Source organism: Pseudorca crassidens, chromosome 16, assembly GCF_039906515.1.
Source record: "Pseudorca crassidens isolate mPseCra1 chromosome 16, mPseCra1.hap1, whole genome shotgun sequence".
NCBI classification, from domain to species: domain Eukaryota; kingdom Metazoa; phylum Chordata; class Mammalia; order Artiodactyla; family Delphinidae; genus Pseudorca; species Pseudorca crassidens.
The window spans coordinates 13,466,189-13,487,216 of NC_090311.1; the positions used below are offsets into that span (position 1 = coordinate 13,466,189).

At 47.5% G+C, this 21,028-nt stretch overlaps 1 long non-coding RNA gene and 1 pseudogene across 1 annotated transcript in view; one reads left to right on the forward strand and one right to left on the reverse strand.

Annotated features, from left to right (window-relative positions):
• Positions 1–21,028, forward strand: part of LOC137208533 (uncharacterized) — a 59,522-nt gene that overhangs the window by 34,625 nt on the left and 3,869 nt on the right. The gene's annotated exons all lie outside the window — the stretch shown is intronic.
• On the reverse strand, positions 5,472–5,793 carry LOC137208385 (non-histone chromosomal protein HMG-14 pseudogene; annotated as a pseudogene).

A 21,028-nucleotide genomic window follows, 5' to 3' on the forward strand; every position in this document is an offset into this window, starting at 1 on the left:
GACTCCGCGCTTCCAATGAAGGGGGCACAGGTCCGATCCCTGGTCGGGGAACTAAGATCCCGTATGCTGCACAGCGCAGCCAAAAAGAAAACAAACGAACGCCAGGCAGACTGGCCCGATCGAGGCCTCCTTTTCCTGCTGTGGAACCTCGGGCGAGTTCTTGCACTGAGCTAGTGTCCTCTGTGAGACGGAGAGAAGAGTGGCACCTGTTCTGAGGGGATTTTGTGGGGACGACAGAGAAGATGCCACTACAAAGCGTGTGGATCCCAGAAAGGCATCGCTGCCTGCTCGTCCCCTTCCCCTGCCCTCCTTCCTGCCTCCTCTCCTCCATGTCTGTTCCCAGGCCCTCAAGGTAGAGGGCCAGCAGGCCAGGCCCCTGCTCTGGAAGCTTCTCTCACTTCTTAGAGGGCTCGGCCCAGCAGAGGCTGGTGGTGTTTCCTTGTTAGAGTTAGAGGATTGTGGTGACTGGTCTGGGCACCCGGGAAGGCGGGGAGACTGTCCTGCAACACAGCATGTCTTAGATGTGGCTCTGAACAGATGTGTGGGCCAAACACCATTCCTTCAGCTGGCAAGCGCTTGAGGGGCTGCAGCTGGCCTACAGGCTCAGGGAACATGGAGATAAACCCTCCCTCAGGGACTCTCCAAGGCCAGAGGGGACATGTGCTCACATCCATGCTATAAAGGGCTGCAAATGTTTCCATGAAGTCTTCATGGAGAGCTGCTGGGACCCATAGGTGAGGGTAGGGATTCCTGCAGGGAGGGGAGAGCTCAGGACTGGCTTCCTGGATGGGCTCCCCCATTGTAAGAATTGAAGAATGACTCAGAGGAAGCAGGGCTGAAGGAGAAGTCAAAGCAATGGCGTGGAGGCATTTGGGGAGCCACAGGGGATTCCGTGTGGCAGAGCAGAGGGGAGACCCCAGGGGAAGCAGAGGGGCACGCAGAAGGGTACCAGCTGGGGAGGCAGGGGGAGGGGGAAGATCCAGGAGGACTTGTGGGTGTGTTCTGGGCCAGGGGGAGCCCGGGATTCAGGGACACGGATGACCAGATTCACCCCTCATGCAGCATGGACTCAGGGGAGACTAGAGACCTTGAAGCTTGAGGGTCCCAGTTAGGACAGTTCTGACCTGGAAGGTCACTGTGTTCAGCTTCCTGTTTCCATTTCACTTGTTCCGGGATAAGAACTGGCTTATCAAGGAGTAGGGTCCAATTAATATTCTTCCCAGTACTTCATGAGAACCTTAAAGGAACACACACACCTGAGGGTGGCATCCCATGCTGCCTCTTTTCTCAGGACAGAATGGCTTCCCCAGGCGCAGACTTGGGCCTGTCACTGAGCACACCTCCAAGGCAACTCAACTGTCCTCACCATGTTAATGTTCAGAGTTGATTCTTTTCAGCCCCATGAGCCAACTTGAAGGCAACATTTTCCATCTTCCCAAATCACTGTGACCCAAAAGAAAATAAGAAAGCTAATATTTAAGCTTCTGCCTCCTGGAGAAATTGAAAACTTGACCACTTTTTCTTTGTTTCTGCTACATCTAGTTCAGTTGTTCTTAAGCTTGAGAGTGAATAGGAACTCACTTGCGGTGTCCGTTAAAATGCCAGTCCTCGGGTCCCACCTTGAGATACTCTAGTTCCACAGGGCTGGAGTGGAGCCCGGGAATCTGCAGTTTAAGTTGCCCTGGTGGTCAGAGACCACACGGAGAAAACTGAAGTTTGGCCTCCCCGTTACTCACAAAAGCTTTGAGCTGATGCAGCCTCCGCTACCCCGGCCCCGCCATTGTCTCCTTTCCTTGTATGACCTCAGCTCCGGATTGCATAACGGAAGGCATCTGATGAGTCAGGAAAGAAGAAATTTCCTAGCTGTGTGGTAACTCTGCCAGAATCCTGGCCTCCACATGCAGGGAGACGTCGGGGCCGGGGGGGGGGTGGGGAGGCAGATGTTGGAGGTTGCCTCCCAGCAGCCACCGCCCCCCGCCCCCATCCACCCTTCCATGTTCTTTCTTGCTAAATAGAACCCCAGTCCTGTTCCGGAATCAGGTGACATGTGTTTCATGGCAGGCTGGTCCCCAGCCCCAGCCCCAGGGAGGAATCTTGATTGGTCTAAATGAGAGGTTTTCAATCCTGGCTGTACCTTCAAGCATCAGGGGAAATTTTAAAGATAGCCACGAATGTATCCCATCTGAGATCAGTTAAAGCAGAGTCTCTAGGACTGGGATTTTGGCATAGATACATTTTTTGTTTTGTTTTGTAATTCTGCAGGTGATTCTAGTGTACAGCCATGGTTCAGAACCAAACCAATCATAATAGTAATTCCATTCTCCTTGCCAATGGTTGACTTAAGAATGAACGCATGGCATGTTTATGGCGTAAAAGGAGATATAAATGGAAGGATCCATATTCTTCAAAAGGGGCATGAGGAAAAGTTATGTCTTCTTCTGGCCTTTGGACATTGTGTGAGAGTGATGGCAGCCATCTTGCGGCCATGAGGGACAAGCTTGCAAAGGTCACTGTGCTGATGATGGCTGAGCAAAACCATGGCAGGAACCTGGGTCTTGCATTTGCTATTGAAGCCTTGCATTCAATATTGAACTGCTAAGTTAACCAACCCTGGAGCCACCTTATCTCTGGACTTCTGGTTATGTGAGATAGTAAATGTCTTCCTTATTAGTTAAATCACTGGTTAGGTCTTTTTTTTTTTTTTTTTGGTTGCTTTGTTTTGTTGCTGATTCACCAGCAAAAAGCATCTTAGATGACACAAGACAGAAAATTCTATCAAGGCTGCCTGTTGGTTCCAATTGCCCTTCTAATGATGCCCTTCTTATCTTTCTGTAATGAATAACCACACCTCCCTTCCACAGCACCTCAACTGAATCTGGCTCCCTTAGGACTCCAGAGAGGCAGAACACCATACTGACTAAGCCCATGGGTTCTGGCACTGAAGTCCGCCTGCCTGATTCAGATATGCTCTCCACTACTGACTAGCTGTGTGATTTCTGGTAGTTATTTAAGCCCTCTGAGCCTCAGTTCAGTCATCTGTAACTTAGGGATAACTTTTACCTATTTCCCAAATTCGGGGATTTAACATGTGGATTTCATGAGCTAATCCACACGGAAGGCCATTTCACAACATTCTAGGTGCCTCCTACTCAGTATTGGGTTAGACATAGGGAGTCTGAGTTTACTAGAACAGTCCCAACTTTTCAGTAAAGGCAATTCAGTAGTAAAACTAAATGCCTTTCTATGACCGTAATTGTAAAAGTCAAGAAAAGCCCTTCGCCAAGCTCTGTCTCAATTCCTGTTTCAAGCAATGAGGTCTCCATGGCTTTTTCAGGGAACGGAGTGAGCATAGTTTTTATATCCTCTGACAAAGCAGAGGTGAGCTGAGGTGTTCCATCGTACTTTTACTGGGCACAGCACAGACATGCGTGTCACCACAAGCTGTTCTTGCCGCTGCAGCCGTAAACCCTCAGAGGCTGAGGATGCCAGTTTCCTGACACATGATTCATCGGGCTCGGGATATCCCACAAAGATGCTGGTCTATCTGTGTGTTTCTGTAATGTCTACTGCCATGCACTCAGGAGCACTTGAAAGAGAATCACAAAGGTGGGAGAAAGCAGCCTCCTGGGTTCTGGGGCCTCTCCCGGTGAGGTGTGGCCAAAGGGCTGAAGGCCAATCAAGACAAGAAGTAGGTCTACCTCTTCTGGAATGTTCTGATCCCAGGGGTGAGCCTGGGTTACAAGTTCAAGGAGTTCTTAAGCCTAGCCCCTCAACAGCAGGGGCCCTTTCCCCACCACTGCAGCCCACAGTATCTGTGGGCAGTGTCCAGGCAAAGGACACCAGTGGCTAAAGACATCTCCCTGGTCTCCCTGGGGTTCCAGCCTTCAACCTGGCTTTGCCAGCAGTCACATGCTTGCTCTGCTGTTCAGCGTGGCTAGCTCCGAAGGGTAGGATTGGATCAGAGGAGGAAACTATGTCCACATTTTACTTTAATCACATCTGGTTGAATTTGTTGCAATGAAAATGTGGGGTTTTAAGTACACTTGTTTTTACTCCCTTAAAATGACAGTGGAGATTGGTGGAGAGCAGAGGGATGGAGCCGGTGGATGGGGTCAAGAGACCTTTCCATGACTTGTCTGCAATGAGGGCTTCCTGGTGACCCAACCCAGACAGGGTCTGGGCAGCATGGGGGAGGGAGTGTGGCCCAGCCCTTGCCTTCTTCTTCTTCCCTTCTTGCTTCCAAACACGGGTTTGGTACCCACAGACCGCTTCAGGTCTTGCTCATTCTGTCCATGAGGCTTATTCAGAGGCTGCAGTCAAACCCTAACATCAAAGACGATCTGGACACGGAGCCAGGGTGAAGCCCCAAACTGCCACCATTTGATTATTTTTCCATGTGTCTCATGGTTTTGCTTTGACACTATTTCTACCAGTACCTTTTTTTTTTAAAGATTTAATATGTGATACTTAGATATACCCAAAAAGTTTAAAATATAATTACCACCTTTATGCCCACCACCCAGTTTAAGAAACTAACTTTCTACCAATAGAGTTGAAGCTGATCACACTCTCTCCTCCCGCTCCTCAAAATAACCTGAATTTGGCACCCATCCTATGTATCAGTTGGGATTAAGTTTAGCTACAAATCACAGAAAACCCAAAACAGTTGCTCAAGCAAGATAGAAGTTTATTCACTTTCATAAAAAGAGATCTGAAGGAAAGCAGTTCAGGGCTGCTGTGGGAGCTCCATGATACTCAAGGACCAGCTGTCCTGTGTGCCGCCATCTACAGTACAGTTTCTACCTCCTGGACTAAGATAGCTGCAAAGATCCAGCCATTTCATCTACTTTCAAGCCAGCAAGAAGGAGAAGGGAAGGAAAGAAGGTGACTTCTTGAAAACTGCATGCTATGGTTACGTCATATCCCACTGCCCAGAACTGAGTCACAAGGCTGCGCCCAGTTGCAAGAGAAGGTGGAAGATGTAGCTTTATTCCACCTGGCTCTGTGCCCAGTTAAAAATCAGGAGCTGCCTTCTAAGGCAGAAATGGAGAGTGAGGTTGGGAGACACCTAGTGGTCTCTGCCACATCACAGTCTTTTTTTTTTTTTCATAATTGAGATTTTTATTGGTTGTTTTGAGGATCAGTACACAGACATTTCAATTTGTACACAATTCTTAACATACGTACCAAAAATCTAAAAAATCATGTACTTGTGATTCTTTTCTGAACAGTTATTCCAGTGACTTTCCAGCTTAAAATTTGGAGGCAAATTTTCCTTGAGAGGAAATCAAGTAGCAATATCTTCAAATATTGATATGCTGTTACATCGTAAGTCCCCCTAATTCACAATTTAATATCGTATACACTACATACTCAAATTGTCAGTCACAGCACATTAACAAAGTTACTAGAAGAACTGGATTACCACGACCAAAGATGTTAGAGTGCACAAAATTCACAGGTGTGTGATATTAATCAGACTTGGCTTTTTTCTCTCCTGCTTCATCAGAGGCTGGGCTCTCCTCGTTTTTAGTTTCTCCATTTTCTGCAGGGAAGTCTTCTTTAGTCTCTTGGTTAGCCACTTCGGCCTGTTTTCCTTTTGCTCCCCTTCTTCCTTTTGTTTGCATTTTTTTTGTCTGAAGATTTATCCTTTCCTGCCACCTCATTTGGTTCAGTTTCCACTTTTGTAGGAGCCGGTTTAGCTGACAACCTCACCGATCTCCTCTTGGGCTCCTCCTTCGCCGCCCCCTCGGTGGAGGTGACCTTCCTCTTGGGCATCGTGGTGGCGGGACCGGCGCGTGCCAGGTGCCTGCAGGCCGAGATGCGCCAAGAGGCTTCGTGATGTTGGGCTGCCTGACCGCTGCCACTCCTCCCGCCGCCGCCGCCGCCGCCGCCGCCGCCCAAGCTGCTGAGACCCGCCCACATCACAGTCTTAGCCAGAATGCCAATTTAGGACCTTTTTCTTTTTTTTAAAGAACATTTCTAAGTATTTAGTTTAATTCAAGTATGCAAATAATAAAGCTCAATGAATTTTCACAGATGGATCAAGATATAGAATGTTACCAAAAGCCCAGAAAGCCCTCCTTAAAACAAAAAAAGAATTCAATTAGAAAATAAAATCCCGGGCTTCCCTGGTGGCGCAGTGGTTGAGAGTCCGCCTGCCGATGCAGGGGACACAGGTTCATGCCCCGGTCCGGGAAGATCCCACATGCCGCGGAGCGGCTGGGCCCGTGAGCCATGGCCGCTGAGCCTCCGCGTCCGGAGCCTGTGCTCTGCAACGGGAGAGGCCACGACGGTGAGAGGCCCGCATACCACAAAAAAAAAGAAAGAAAGAAAAGAAAATCCCAGGTTAGTAGCTAGCTTATTCCGTGTTGGCTCACAAGAATTTATTTTGCATTACTCCGTGGTCTTAACAAGAGTGTATTCCCACTTTCTCTTCGGTAAGTCTTTCTCCTGATGGACAAACTGAAGTTGAACTTCCCTTAAGAGAAATGCTGACTGACAAGGGATATGTCCATGGATTTGATACAGATGACTTTTACCGTGCAACTATGATGTGCCAGCGGCTATGCTGAGTGAAGATGCCACTTTTGATGCCATCCCCACTCCTGGATCTGCCACTGCCTGGGGTGTGTGACGTCACCTGAAACTGAAGTCACTAGAGCCAGCTCTGCCTTAGGCTTCTCATCTGCAGAATGGGGATAATATTATTGTGATGATTCAAAGAGAAAAATGTTGCCCACGTGGTCTATAAATATGAAACTCAACTTAAAGACGTTGCCCATTCCTCTCGGGAGACCAAGTTTCTGAGTTCTACTTGCACCATTATCGCCCCAGCAAACGGCTCCGTTTCTGATGGTGCCTCGTGGCTCTCATGAAGGCGGGAGCCAGCCACCTCCCGTCACAGAGCTGACGACAAACCGAGCACTGAAGAAGCATCTGCTTGACAGAGCCAAGGGCTTGCTATTTTCTCCTTTTTTAACTGGATCTGAGCTGTGACCCCTTTGCCTCATGCTACTGCAGCCCTCCCCTAGGTTTCTGGAACTCTCGGGCTGTCTACATGCTTGACCTTTGTGTCGCCTTCTTCCCTCCCACCCTTTCATATTGTGCCAGCCCATACAGACTTAGCTTTTTTAATCTTGCTTCATAAATCATTTCTGTAAGTCGAGTCCCTGAAAATGTTTCCCCTGAACTGCCTCCAAACCGTATCTAAAACACTTATCTTCTGGTAAATGCATCATAGCCGATTCAGTCTGCCACCGCTGCTGTCATTACCAGGAGAAAGACGATATGGAAACTGCAGAGGAGCAGAAAGGGCAGGCCCTGGCACTCTGTAGGTTGCCATGTGTTTCCCTTTTTTAAAGATGCTGAAACAGCATTGAAAAGCCTTGCATGTAATTTACATTTTGGTCTTTACCGTAGCGGTATAACCTGGTGGTTAAGGGTTTGGACTCTAGCATGAGTGCTTGGGTTAACGTCCTGGCTTCATCACTTGTTTGCTGTGTGGACCTTGGCCAAGTCACTTAACTTCTCAGAGCCTCCACTTCCTCAGCTATAAAATGGGAATGGTGAGTGTTTACCTTACTGGGCAGTTATGGGAATTCAGTGAGATAATGCGCTCACAGTTCCCCACGTGGTGCTTGCTACTTAATAAGTGCTCACTAAGTGTTAGCGGTTGTTGGTTTTTCCTGTGGCCTACTTAATAGCCATCCTCTTGTCATTATTAGCAAAACCCTGGTTTTATGCTGGATGCCAATACACCTTGGTTTAAAAACAACGATGCTAATGTTTTCTGGCTTCCCTTGCACTCAGAAGTAGTCATGTGACTCAGTTCTTTCCAAGGTGACTTCAGCTGGAATCCTCAGTAATGTACCCAGGAAAGCTTTTTCAAGGGAGCAAACTGAATTTGGCATGTGCCTGCCTGCCCTCCTCCCCTTCCTCCTTTTTCTTGTTTCGAATGTGAGTGTGATGTCTGGAGCTTCAGCAGCCATGTTGTGACCATGGGCCAGATTTGAGAATGGCAGCCATATGCTCAGCATGATGGAACAGAAGAATAAAATGAGGCTGGGCCTCTTCTCCCAGATGATGTTGTGGAGCTGCCATACTAGCCCTGGAGTGCCGTCCTTCAGATTTCTTGTTACCAAATAAACGAATGAATGAATAACCCCCACCCCCCAATCTGCTTAAACCTTTATTTGTCAGGTTTCTATTACTAGCAACCATGCACAACTCCTACCTGCTACAAGCATTAGGCTTCTTCTGATTAGGAACAACTCCAATTAAAGCTGGATGGGAGCCTGAAGTGGTTTTCAGTGTGCCACAGAAGCTGGGAAGTTCCATGGAGCTCCCCTCTCAAACTGGCGATTGGGAGTGGGGGCAGATGGGACCATGCTGCCTCTTCCTACCCCATCTCTTTTTCCCAACTTCGTCTTAACGTGTTGCACGGGGAGAGGTGGCCCAGTTAGCTTTTGTTTAAAGAACAGATTCCAGGGCAAAAAAAGTAAAAAGTTTGGAAATCAATGTACCTTTTCCAACCCCCTCATTTTAGAGACGAGTGATCCGAGGCCCCACAAGTGAGGTCACTTGCCCAGTGAAGCTCAGCCAGGCAGAGCCAAGAGGAGAACCCCAAGTTTTCTGCTCCTTACGGGTGCCCTGCCAAGTGCTGGAACCGCCACAAAAAAAAAAAGCAGCTCCAAAGAGTTTACAACCCGCCGAGCCCTGGTCAGCTGCCCACTCTGGGGGAACGGACAGGCCTCTCCAGTTAGGACTAATGAGGGCTGGGAACGCCCTTCAAGGCTCTGGGCAGCCAGTCTGCCCTCCCGCTGAGAAAAAGTTGGACCTGTTTCCTCTTCTTTCTAAGTAATTCATTAATTGTTTGTTTATTTTTTTAAAACACACACACACACACACACTAGATGCAAAGGAGGTGAATGGATGGTGTGAAATCCTCAGTACATGGGGTTCTTTGTCCCTGTTCCTGCAGTTCTGCTTTTCAAAATGCTGGCTTAATCAATTCAAGATCAATGGCTGCTAAGTTGCAGCTGTAAACACCGCCTCATTCAAGGTCAATTAGAGAGCAACCCAATGTTCTATGGCAGGAAGTTAACTATGGGAGGGCCTTATTCACAGAGCCTTCAGATACTGTTTAGACGCCCTGTCCTTGCAGAGCTGCCCTGTTTGGGCACACTTGGTCTACTCAGTAGAAAATGAATTGCCATTTGGGTGGAATAACCAGATGTAATAACAATTCAAAATATCTCATTCTAGGACTTTAACTAGAAACTCTTTTCCTCATCCCTCCATTCCATCCACCCATCCATCCATCTATCCAATAAGTATTTATTGAGCACCTACTCATGTGTCTGGCACTGGTCCCAGAGAAAACAGGCAAGGTCCTCACTTGGAGCTTATCTGGGGGGAGTGGAGAGAGACTGAAAACCAGCACATAAACAAGCAAAGACCAGAGCCTTTGCAAGCCGCCCAGAGGAGGCCACAGGGCACCTCATCCGGGACAGCCAGGACAGTGTAGCCCCACCCCCAGCCCAGCTCCCTGATTTAAAGCTGTGGTTAACTATCTTATAACTATCATATCATCGTGTAGCTCTCTCATAAGTAATCTTATCAGGTGTTTACTGATTATCCAGCGCTCAGTGTTAAGTGCTTAACACTGGATTCTTCAGCTTAACTCTTTTAGGAAACAGGCTTTCTTCCCTCCTGCTGCCCCCAGGCAACCAGTGGGAGAGAGGGACCCCCAGAGCTCTCAGGGAGACCCGGATATCAGGGTGACCTCAGCAGCATTTCCCTTTGTGAGCAATGGGCAAGACCTGGGGCTCCTTAAGGACTCTTCTTTATAACCTACAAAGCTTTCAGAACATCTGTGTGAGCCAAAAGAAAGAAATCAGCATACGTAATCTTTCATAAATTCATTAGGCAACTATTTGAAAAGGCAGTGGAGGGGAACCAGAATAGATGCTACACTCAGAATTAGAGACCCAAGTTCAAATCTTCCTTCCACCACCCCTCCCTGCTTTGGCAAGCCCTTAATTTACTGAGGCTCACTTTCCTAACCTATCAACCAGTGGTAACACTATCCTACTCATGGAACTGTTATGAGGATTTATTTTTAAGTGATGCTGAGCACATTTCTGGCATAGAGGGGGGCCTTCCTAGATGGTGGCCGAGTCTGCCTTGAGGCAGGGAGTCTCACTAAGAGATCAGGAGGGTGGCTTGAGCCAGAGGCACTGAGGGTCTGACCTAAAGAGGGAGCCTTGGGGATGAGAACAATGGCTGGGAAAGATGTTGAAGTACTAAGGTCAGTGGGCCTTAGCCACTACCTAGGTAGGAGTGGGGGACAGCGATTCAGGAGGACAAGGGACTGGGAGAAGCTTGGGAGACTTACTGGGGGTGGTGCCATTGACAAAGACTGGGGACACCAGAGATGCTCAGTTTGGGGGTGCCGGTGGGCCACCAGGTAGACCTCCGTAGGCACCTGGCCGCTGGGGACTGTGGAGTTATCCACATGGTAGTAGTCATGGCAGCAGTGGTTGGGGAGCTCTTGAAGGAAACATCCACTGTTTTCCACTGTCCAGCACATGCACACACACCCCTTTGAAGAACTTCTCCCCCTCCACTCCCATTAGGGGCGTCTGGCAGGACCGCCGAACCCTGCCCCACAAAGTACAAAGGTAGACAACAGGCCTAACCCCACTTGATCCCAGCACACAACTCCCTTGGCCCCACGATTGCTCCAGTGGTGAGCTTATGACCCAACACAGTGTTCAGAGCCTTTCCTCAGGATTTTCAAGTTGGAGTTGGAGGAGAAGGGCTTGGTCTTTGAGTCCCAGAGTGGGAAGGAATTGAGAGCTGCCAGGTACCATCCTCTGTGGTATGTGAAATAGCTAATTTGCTGGAGAGAATAAGCCAAGCAGAGACAAGAAGAGTTGAGAAATGGAGAATCCTGACAGCAACGTGTTCCCGATTCCAGTCCCCCAAACCCCCGAAGCTGCTGTGCTTCCTTGAGTTCTTTGAGCTACTCCAGGCATGTAAGTCATTAAATTCCCTTTATGTTCAACTTGGCTTAATTTGGGTTTCTCACTTGCAACCCACAGTTTCTTGGCTACCTGAGTTCTCAAAGGCAGAAAGATTACAACACTTTAGTATTCATGGACCCATTTGAGAAGCAGATGAAAGCGATGGATACATACACAAAATGTTGTCTACAATCTAAGGTTCCACCCATGGGCTTCTAGAACCTCTGGGATACAGGAAACAGCAGAGAGCCTAGGCTGACCATTGGGGGGCAGTTCCTTTCAGAAGACCAGGGGAGACTTGGGCCAGAGGAGAAGCAAGAGCATAGAGATGGAAGGAGAACCAAGAAGAGGCATCATGGCAGAAGCCAAGGATGAAATATTCCAAGAGGGAGGTTGCTACCAGTGACTGACCAAGGGTTGAGAAAGGCCATGAAATTTGGGAACTGCAGAATGGACGTCATGGGGAGCTCAGGAAGTAAAGCGTGGGGCAGGTTCACAGAAGCCAGGTTGCAAGGTATGTAAGAGTGAATGACCCTTGGAAACACTATGCTTAGGGAAAAAAGCCAGACACAAGTGGCCACGTGTTCTATGATAACATTTCTATGAAATGTCCGGGCTGCAATAGGCAGATCCATAGAGACAGAAAGTAGTTTCATGGCTGCCAGAGACTGAGGGAGGGAGGAACTGGGAGTGACTGCTGATGAGTGTGGGGCTTCTCTTTAGGGTGATGAAAACGTTCCAGAATTAGACAGCAGCGATGGTTGCACACCGTAGTGAATACACTAAAACCACTAAATCGTACAATTTAAAAGAGTGACTCTTATGGCATGTGAATTGTATCTCAATTTAAAGGGAAAAAAATGAGTGGTAAAGGATGGAAAACAGCAAGAATAGACCCTCCTCTGAGGAGCTTAGCATGGGTGGCAGGACCAAAAAAAAAAAGATTTTTCAGGATGAGAAACCCTGACTTCAGAGAGAAGGTAGATGTGGAGGGCAAGATAACGATGCCCCCCGAAATGTTCCTGTCTTAATCCCTGGAACCTAGGAATAAGTTACCTAACATGGCAAAGGGGAATTAGGGTAGCTAATCAGCTAACCTTAAAATTGACAGATTATCCTGGATTATCTGGATGGGACTAACGTAACCACAAGGGTCCTTAAATGTACGAAGAGGCAGAACAGTAAGTGTCAGAGTGACTCAGTGTGAGAAAGACATATCAGCTCCTGCTAGCTTTGATGATGCAGAAAGAAGGGTCCACAAGCCGAGGAAGTGAGCAACTTCTAGAAGCCAGAAAAGACAAGGAACTGGATTCTCCCCTAGAGCCTCCAGGAGGAAAAGCAGTCCTGCTGACACCTTGACTTTGGCCCAGTGAGACCTGTGTCAGACTTCTGACCTGCAGAACTCTAAGATAAATTGGTGTTGTTTAAGTTCTGGGTACTTTGTTACAACAGCCACAGGAAACTAATACTGTGGGATATTCCAAAGATAGAGATGATTAAAGTCCAGTGGATATGAGACGGTGGTGATATGGGAAGAACTTCGGCTGAGAGCCAACTGATGTGTGAAACCCCAAACTGCCACTAAATTGACTGAGGAGTCATGGGCAAGTCATCCCTTCCCTCTCTGGGCCTCAGTTTTTCCCATCTGTGAAATGGGAATATTGGAGTGGATGACTTCTAAGAGCCCTTCCAGCTCTGACACTCTGGCTCCATAGGCTGGTCCTCTGGGCGGTGTGTCTGCAGTCACTGGGGCAGCTCACACTGCATCTCTCTGTGCTGGGCCTCATGAGGGATGCTGATCTCATCTTTGGTTTTGCACTTTGGTTTGTCAGAGAGGCTGTCCTGCCAGAGGATGATGACAAAGGGAGTTCAGCTGCCTTCCACAGAGGCAAGAAGTTTGAGGGGATTTGGGATAACCCATCACCACCACCACTACCACCAAATGCATCTTTACAACCCCCTGAAATTCCCCCTTTGTGTGTAGGCACGTGCAAAAGGGGTTCCTGGACCCAATTCCAGTGCATGTGCGTGGAGGCTTTCCCACACCAACAAGCAATTCTCAGACGCCAGCAGAGTGTCCAGAAATTCAGCTTAATTCTGACACTACCTTCTCAGAGACAGAATCAGATTCCACAGGTAAAGGGCTCAGTCACACAAGACCGCCCTCCACTGCAGACACCAGTCTCAAGGCCAGGTTGTTACCTGACCAACGGGCTCTAAATCAGAGGTTCCCATGACGCCCTCCTTGGGTTTGATCAACTTGCTAGAATGGCTCACAGAACTCAGGAAAACCTGTTTACTCACTAGATTACCAATTTATTGTAGAAGGATGTTAAAGGATATGAATCAACAGCCAGATGAAGAGGTACATAGGGCGAGGCCCCAAACAAAGGAGTTTCTGTCCTCATACAGCTTGGGACCTGCTCTAACGGTGGTACATGGAAGTGTTCTGGGTCCCCCAAGTAGAAGCCCTCTGGGAAAGGGAGCCAAAAAGCTGTCCTTTGGGGGTTTTATGGAGGTTTCATTACATAGTCATGATTGACTAGATCATTGGCCAAGGGCTCGTGATTCCACCTCAAGCCCCCTCTTCCCTCCCCAGAAATCGGGATGGGACTGAAGTTTCCAAGCCTCTAATCACACAGTTGGTTCTCCCGGCAACCAGTCCCCACCCTGGGATGGGTCCAAAAGTCACCTCACTTCCCTAACAAAAGACACCTGTATCACTCAACAGTTAGGAAGTTCCAAAGGTTTGGGGAGCTGTGAGCCAGAACTGCAGACAAAGATCAAATATATGTGAGGAATACATTTTGGTCATCTGAATAACCAAATATATCTTTCTCGTAAAGCACAATATCACAGCGCGGAAAGCATCTGCATGGTAGGGGCACGGCCACACTTTCCCCTCTCCCTACTGGCAGACGTCACTAGTGAGTTTTAGCTTCAGAATCCTCAGCACAGCACCCCATGTGGCCACTGCCAAGAGAGCAGAGCTCGCAGGTGAAGTAATATCTATATGGCAGCCTCAAGTTGAGGTATCACTGATGCCAGCATCCTCCTTGAAACCTAAACATCTTTGGGATTAGGTGAGACCTTAAAATGGTTTCAATCATGAACAGCAAACTGCGAGGTAATTAGTTCATCAAGGTTCTGATTGAGGTTCCTGGTTACAAACAATAGAAATCAACTCTGAGGGGAAAGGTGTGGGGAGGGATAAATTAGGAATTTGGGATTAACAGGTACACACTACTGTATATAAAACCGATAAACAACAAGGACGTACTGTATAGCACAGAGAACTTTATTCAATATCTTGTAATAACCTATAATGGAAAAGAATCTGAAAAGAATATATATAACTGAATCACTTTGCAGTACACCTGAAACATTGTAAATCAACTATACTTCAATTTTTTTTAAATCGCTTACAAAAAAAAGGAAAAAAAAGAAATCAATTCTGGCCAACTGAAGAGAAAACATCAAATCCTTACTGAAGGTATTGGGTTACTCACAAAATTGAACATGAAACAGAGAAAGAGGCAAGACCATGGAACTTGCTAGAATGAGAGAGCCATGGAAGTTAACAGCAATCACAGTCACATTCATGCCACAGGAAAAGCTTGATTGAGACATCACTGTTGACACCACTGGACACGCCCCACCACGGCCATTGCATTGGCAGTTCAGCTGCTGCCACCCTGAACAACCTCTACATGAGCCCATCTCTTTGGGTCAACTCTCCAGATTCCAGGTCCTAGGGGAGAGAGCCAGTTGCCAGCATAGGTTAGGTGCTGCCCCCTAGTGGGCAAGATCAGAGAAACGACCTCTGCCCCATGCCCCCTTCCCCAAGGAGCTGGAGGCTGTGCCCCGTACCTTAACCCACACTGTGGGAGAATGCCCCCTAGTACCAAGTGGTTTCACATGCTAGATCCCCTAAAAAGGGTCTAAGGACCCTTGTGTTCAGATAACTAGCATGGAATGTTCCTGCTGGAAAAGATTGAGCTCTATAGTGCATCGCTCCTGTTTCAGAAGCTCAGAGCTCATTGTTAGCATCAGAGCTGGGACTAGAACACAAGCCTCCCAGCTCCCCTTCCAGTGGTTCTCTGCCCCACTGCACTGTCCTCCAGCCTGCAACTGGCCTGCTCCGGTGTAGGACCAGGACAGAGACGAGGCGAGTGTGGCCATGGCAACCGAAAATCACAGCTTTTCCAAGACTGGATGAATTTCTTGAGCTGTCATACTTTTCTAAGAAGAGATGAGTAGTAACTCTATGTGATTTAACCCTTATACCTTTGTAAACACAGCTTTCAGATGAATACATTAACAATACAACAAAACAACCCTTTTCCTGGTTTTTGTACGTTCTTTCTGAGAATCTGATTGCCCCAGGGACAGACAGGTTACTGAACACCACAGCAAGGGTCTCTGGGCAGCAGGGGGCCACAGTGCCTGGGGTGAGAGGAGGAAGAGGAAGCAGGAGGGAACGTGGGCAGACAGGGAGGGAGCTGGGACTTCTAGTGACTTCATTATTTTTCATCCAGCTGGCACGGCAGCACTGCATCTTGGCTGGGCAAGGCAATTAAACAGCTCCCCAAGCTCCTAATGAGTTGTTTTCTCAAGATTTAAGCTGCCCTCGGAGTTTCCCAAGGGAATTTACTCCTGGAAGCTAACTTCTCAAAAGTGGCCTCCCCTGGGTGCACCTGGTCCAAGGCTACTGGTTTGGCCAGTTGGTTGGAAACCGGGAATTCTGGGTTCAGAGCCATGGCCTGTAATTTGCAAGGGGCGATCGGTAACACAGCTCAGCCCTAACTCCAGCACTCGTAATCGTAATCGTGCCTGCCAAGGACACTTCCCCTTCTGGGGCAGCTTAGGGGTCCTTCTTCCTCCCAATGTGCCCTGTAGCCTCAAACAACCTGAGTGCATCTCTGATCTCTGTGACCCAAAAGATCATCTGTCACACACCCAAACACACACATACACACACACACGGCAAGGTGGACAACAGGACACTTTGTTTTTTTTGGCCGCGCTGGCATGTGGGGTCTTAGTTCCCTGACCAGGGATCGAACCCATGCCCTCTGCATTGGCAGCACAGAGTCTTAACCACTGGACCACCAGAAAGGGACAATGGGAAACTTTCATCCGACTGACTCAAGCCTGAAGGACTCCGCCTTTGCCTCACACTGAGAAGATATGTGGGATCCAGCAAAATTCAAGAAGGGTCCTCAGTTCCTCACTTTAGTTTGCCTGTGAAACATGGGCAGGGTTAAAATCTAGGAGCAATTGATTCCTCAACAAGGAAAAATATTCTCAGTGGAACGTAATCTTCTAAAGTCCCAAACTCTAGCCTTTAATAGCCATTCAAGAACCTTTACCCTGAGAAAATGGGACATGGAGGAGGCCTTTGGCTCAGTGGAAAGCGCTGAGCTTACGTGAGTTATGGAGGTTTGCAGGGCCACAGTCGCCAGGGCTGCAGACTTGAGTGTGGCTGCAAAGCGAAGGCGGGCTCTTGTGTGCCTCCAGCCCACCGCCCACCTTCGCTAGCAGCCCCAGCCATACGCAGTGCTTCCATAGTGCTGTTTCATATCTCCATATCCAAATGCTTCCCAATAAATTCCTTTCCAATCTTCAATACCGTAGGAACTAGGATTATTTTCATTGCAACATATGGAAACTGACATTGAATTATCAGAAGGCTCTGGGATGCCTCACAGAATCAAAAGAAGAGTTTAAGTACCATATCTCAATAACGGCATGGATAGGACAGCTCACGAACTTGAGGGCCGTCACTCTAGAGATGTGGTTCTCAACTGGGGGAGAGGTGATTTTGGCGATGCCTGGAGTCTTTTCTGATTGTCATGACTAGAGATGAGGTGCTAGAGCCATATGCTGAGTGGAGATCAGAGAGGCTGCTAAACATTCCTCAATGCACAGGACAGCTCTCCCAACCCCAAGACAAAATTAATCAAGCCCAAAATGTCAATAGTGCCAAGACTGAGAAACCCTGCTCTAGAGGGCTACCATCACCATGATTTGGCTCCAATGACACCCAGCCTCTGAGGCTCTCCGTCCCAAATATCAGTTTACTGGGAGACAGAACTTGATTGGCCCACCTTGAGTATTTGTTCACGCCTGGATCTATCAGCTATAGCCAGGAAAACAGAGTGACCTAATATAAATTGGCCACTGGGGACCCTTCTCTCGGTATTAGGGGATTCTTAGGGAAAAATGACTTCTTGTGGGCCATGCATCCCAAGAGCAGGGGCCAGAGCCCAGACAGACATCACTCCTTCAGGAAGCCTTGCCAGCCCCTTTTAATTAGAGTTATCTTGTACATGTTTGGTTTCACCAAATTATCATCGGTTTGTTCATGTATCCATCTCTCCCAAGAGACTCTGAGCTCTCTACGGGTTGAAATTGGGTCTTACTCATCTCTGGAAGCCCGGTGTCAATGTTCTGGTTACCTATTGCTACATAACTAACCCTAAACTTACTCATTTAAAATAGCAACCCTTTCACATCATGATTTTGTGAGTCAGGAATTTAGGCAGGACTCAGCTTGCTGATTCTTCTGTTACACACTGTCTCAACTGGGGTGACTCAGTGATATTCAAATGGCCACTGGGCTGGGCTGGAGAGTCCAAGATGGCTTCTCACATAAATGGAGCCTTAGTGGGATGGCTGGAAGGCTGGGCTCAGCTGGGAGCCTCTCTCTAGTCTCAGGGCCTCTCAACATGGTGTTTCCAGAAGGGTAGTAACATGTTTTATGTGGCAGATCCAAAAGCAAATGTTTCGGGCTTCCCTGGTGGCACAGTGGTTAAGAATCCACCTGCCAATGCAGGGGACATGGGTTTGAGCCCTGCTCTGGGAACATCCCACATGCCGCAACTAAGCCCGTGCGCCACAACTACTGAGCCTGCGCTCTAGAGCCTGCGAGCCACAACTACTGAGCCCGTGTGCTACAACTACTGAAGCCCGCGTGCCTAGAGCCCGTGCTCCGCAACAAGAGAAACCACCACAATGAGAAGCCCACGCACCGCAACCAAGAGTGGCCCCCGCTCGCCGCAACTAGAGAAAGCCTGTGTGCAGCAGCGAAGACCCAATGCAGCCGAAAATAAATTAATTAATTAAATAAATTTTTTAAAAAAGAAAAAAGCAAATGTTTCAAGAAGATGTATGCTGAAACTGAAAGGCTCTGAAGACCTATCATTAGAAGTTCCAGAACGTCATTTCAGCCGCATCTCATTAGTCAAGCAAGTCACTGAGAACAGCCCAGATTCTAGAAGGGAATTAGATTCTACTTCTTGGTGAGGGGCAGCATTCATGAGCATGAAGGGAAGAAATTGGTGGTAGTCATCCTTAGAGATTAGCTACAACAACCTAGTACAGTAATTGCCCAATAATCATTTAATGGATAAATGAATTAATATGAAGACAGATTAGCCCTACCTCACACAGTTGATGGAATGGTTCAATGAAAATAAAGCACATGGGGACTTCTCTGGCTGCGCAGTGGATAAGACTGTGTGCTCCCAATGCAGGGGGCCCGGGTTCAATCCCTGGTCAGGAAACTAGATCACATATGCGTGCCACAACTAAGAGTTCATATGCCACAACTAAGGAGCCTGCCTGCTGCAACTAAGACCCGGCACAACCAAATAAATAAATAAATATTTTTAAAAATAAAATAAAATTTAATTTAATTTTTAAAAAAGAAAATAAAGCACATGAAAATGCTTTCCAAATCATCAAATGCTACAAAGACGTAAGGAGTTTGTGTTAGGAGAAAACTACCAAGCTTACTCTAGTTTACAAATGAGTGTTTGCAGGGTTCCCTCTGGGCTCTCCCCTCCCCCGCAGAGATTCATGACAGACATCACTAATCAATCACAGCTCTTTTCCATTGATGCTGTACATGGTCTCAGAATCCTTCTCAACACAACACTCCACTCACCCACTTCTAATTGATCGAAGTTGTCGTGGGACTTGAAACCTATTTGCTTTTGTTGTTCTTGCCTAAACTCCTATTGCTAAATTATCCCCTAAAAGCCCCGGCCCTTAGTTTCTTCAAACATACACACAAACCGCTTCCTTTTTTACAGAGAAAAATATGAAGTTTAAGCCCTGAAGAAGATGAAATGGCAGACACCATCACCTTCCAAAACTGGATTCATAATGGAAACAGAAACTGATTTATGGCAGTGAGTTCTGCCATTACAAATTATTTTAAAAGGAAAATAACTGCATGCAAGAATAGTCATAAGACATCTCATAAAGGAGAGAATCTGTCTACCTTGACATATTTTCCTCCATGAGAACTGCCTTTCAAGGTGAGGCAAGCCAAAACTTGTATATCTGGGTGAATGCAAGCCATGCTGGCTGTCCACCACCTGCCTCCACACTCTCCGCCCACCCACAGATTCCCCTCACACCCACCCTGCTGGCTCTTCAGCCTTTTGGAAAATACATTTTGACTGCTCAACTAAAGTCCTCGAGGAAAGACAGAGAAAAATCCACACAACAGCCTCTGGCTCTAACGTGGCTTTCTGCCATGTGATTGTTGATGCTGCAAGGCCAGCAGTGGGTCACGCCTCCTGCAGGGTGAGTGGTCCCCAAAACTGCTTCTCTTCCCTTCTCAGCCTCGAGGGAACCACCACTGTCCTCAAGCAAGAAAACAAGAGGCTAAAAGTGACTGATAGAATTTAGGGAGAACAACTAGATGGCCAGAGGCCACGGGATTTGGAATGAGGAGACTTGGGTTCAGGTCTCACGGAAGTCACTTATTATTAGCAGGTCACCTCACATCTCTGAGCCCATCTGCTCATCTGTGCAATGGGAACAGTACTAAGGGTGGCCTCGAGGGAGCTGGACAGTTCAAAGGCAGTGAGGGATGGGAGCCAGGAGCCCTCTCTACACAGCTGTACCAGGAGCCACCAGCAGGATGTGGAACCAAACAGTCGGACAGTCAGCTTTCCAAATGTGGAATATCCAGGTCTGTAAAGCTGCTTTTCCCTCCGTGGCAGGAGTCAGGCCCTAGTGGCTGGGATAATGCTTCATGGAGCTATGTTCCATACTGTCTGCTTAGAAACAACCCAAGTAAAAGAGTAATAGCTAACCCTGCTGGTACTGCACTACCAGCACCTGCATGAAGTGTTTACAAGCAGTCCTCTAAAGCAGGCGTGACGTGTCATTGTTCTCATGCTACAGATGAGGAAACTGTGGCCCAGAGCTGTTAAGGAGCTTACCCAAGTTTTCCCAGCTAGCAGCTGGCAGACTTGGGGTTCAAACCTACAGAATCTGGTTCCAGTGGCTTTAACCTCTAGGCTGCACTACCTCGCCACAAGATGAGGGTGGCTAGAAAGAAGTTGGGACCAAGCAGCTCAGTCGGAAAGGGTGTCTTTCCCTCCACTTCTTCTTATACTTCGGGAGCAGCATTTTCATCCGTATACTGCAGGGAAAATAAATGAACCAGAGCTGCAGGTAAAAAAACACAGGCAAATCTCACATTTGACGTCAAGAATTGTGTTGAGTGAAAAAAAGCAGAAAGATGATATACTATGATGTCATTTACATAAATGTTTTAAAACATACAGAAGATAATATATTATCTAGAGATTCAAACATGTACAGCAGCACCGAGACATTCCTTGGAATAATAAACATCACCTGTAAGATTCACCTTGGGGACAGGTGCATATTGGGGCAGGGTACACAAAAGACTTCAAATGTATCTGTAATTTTGAAAATCAGTTTCAATGGTGGGAACATGAATGTTCAGTAAGTCCCTATGCCTTTCCGGATGTCTGAAATATTTCCTAATTAAAAAAATAATTGTCCGCCTTAGAATGCTGACATCTCAATATTGACGTCTGGTTCATTTGTTGTCCCTTAGTTTATATCGGCTTCCATCCTTTTGTCAGCTAATGATCAGGCGGCCTTGAGCATCTGCTAATAATAACATTAATAATAACAATAGCCAACACTTATTGAGAGCTTAGTAC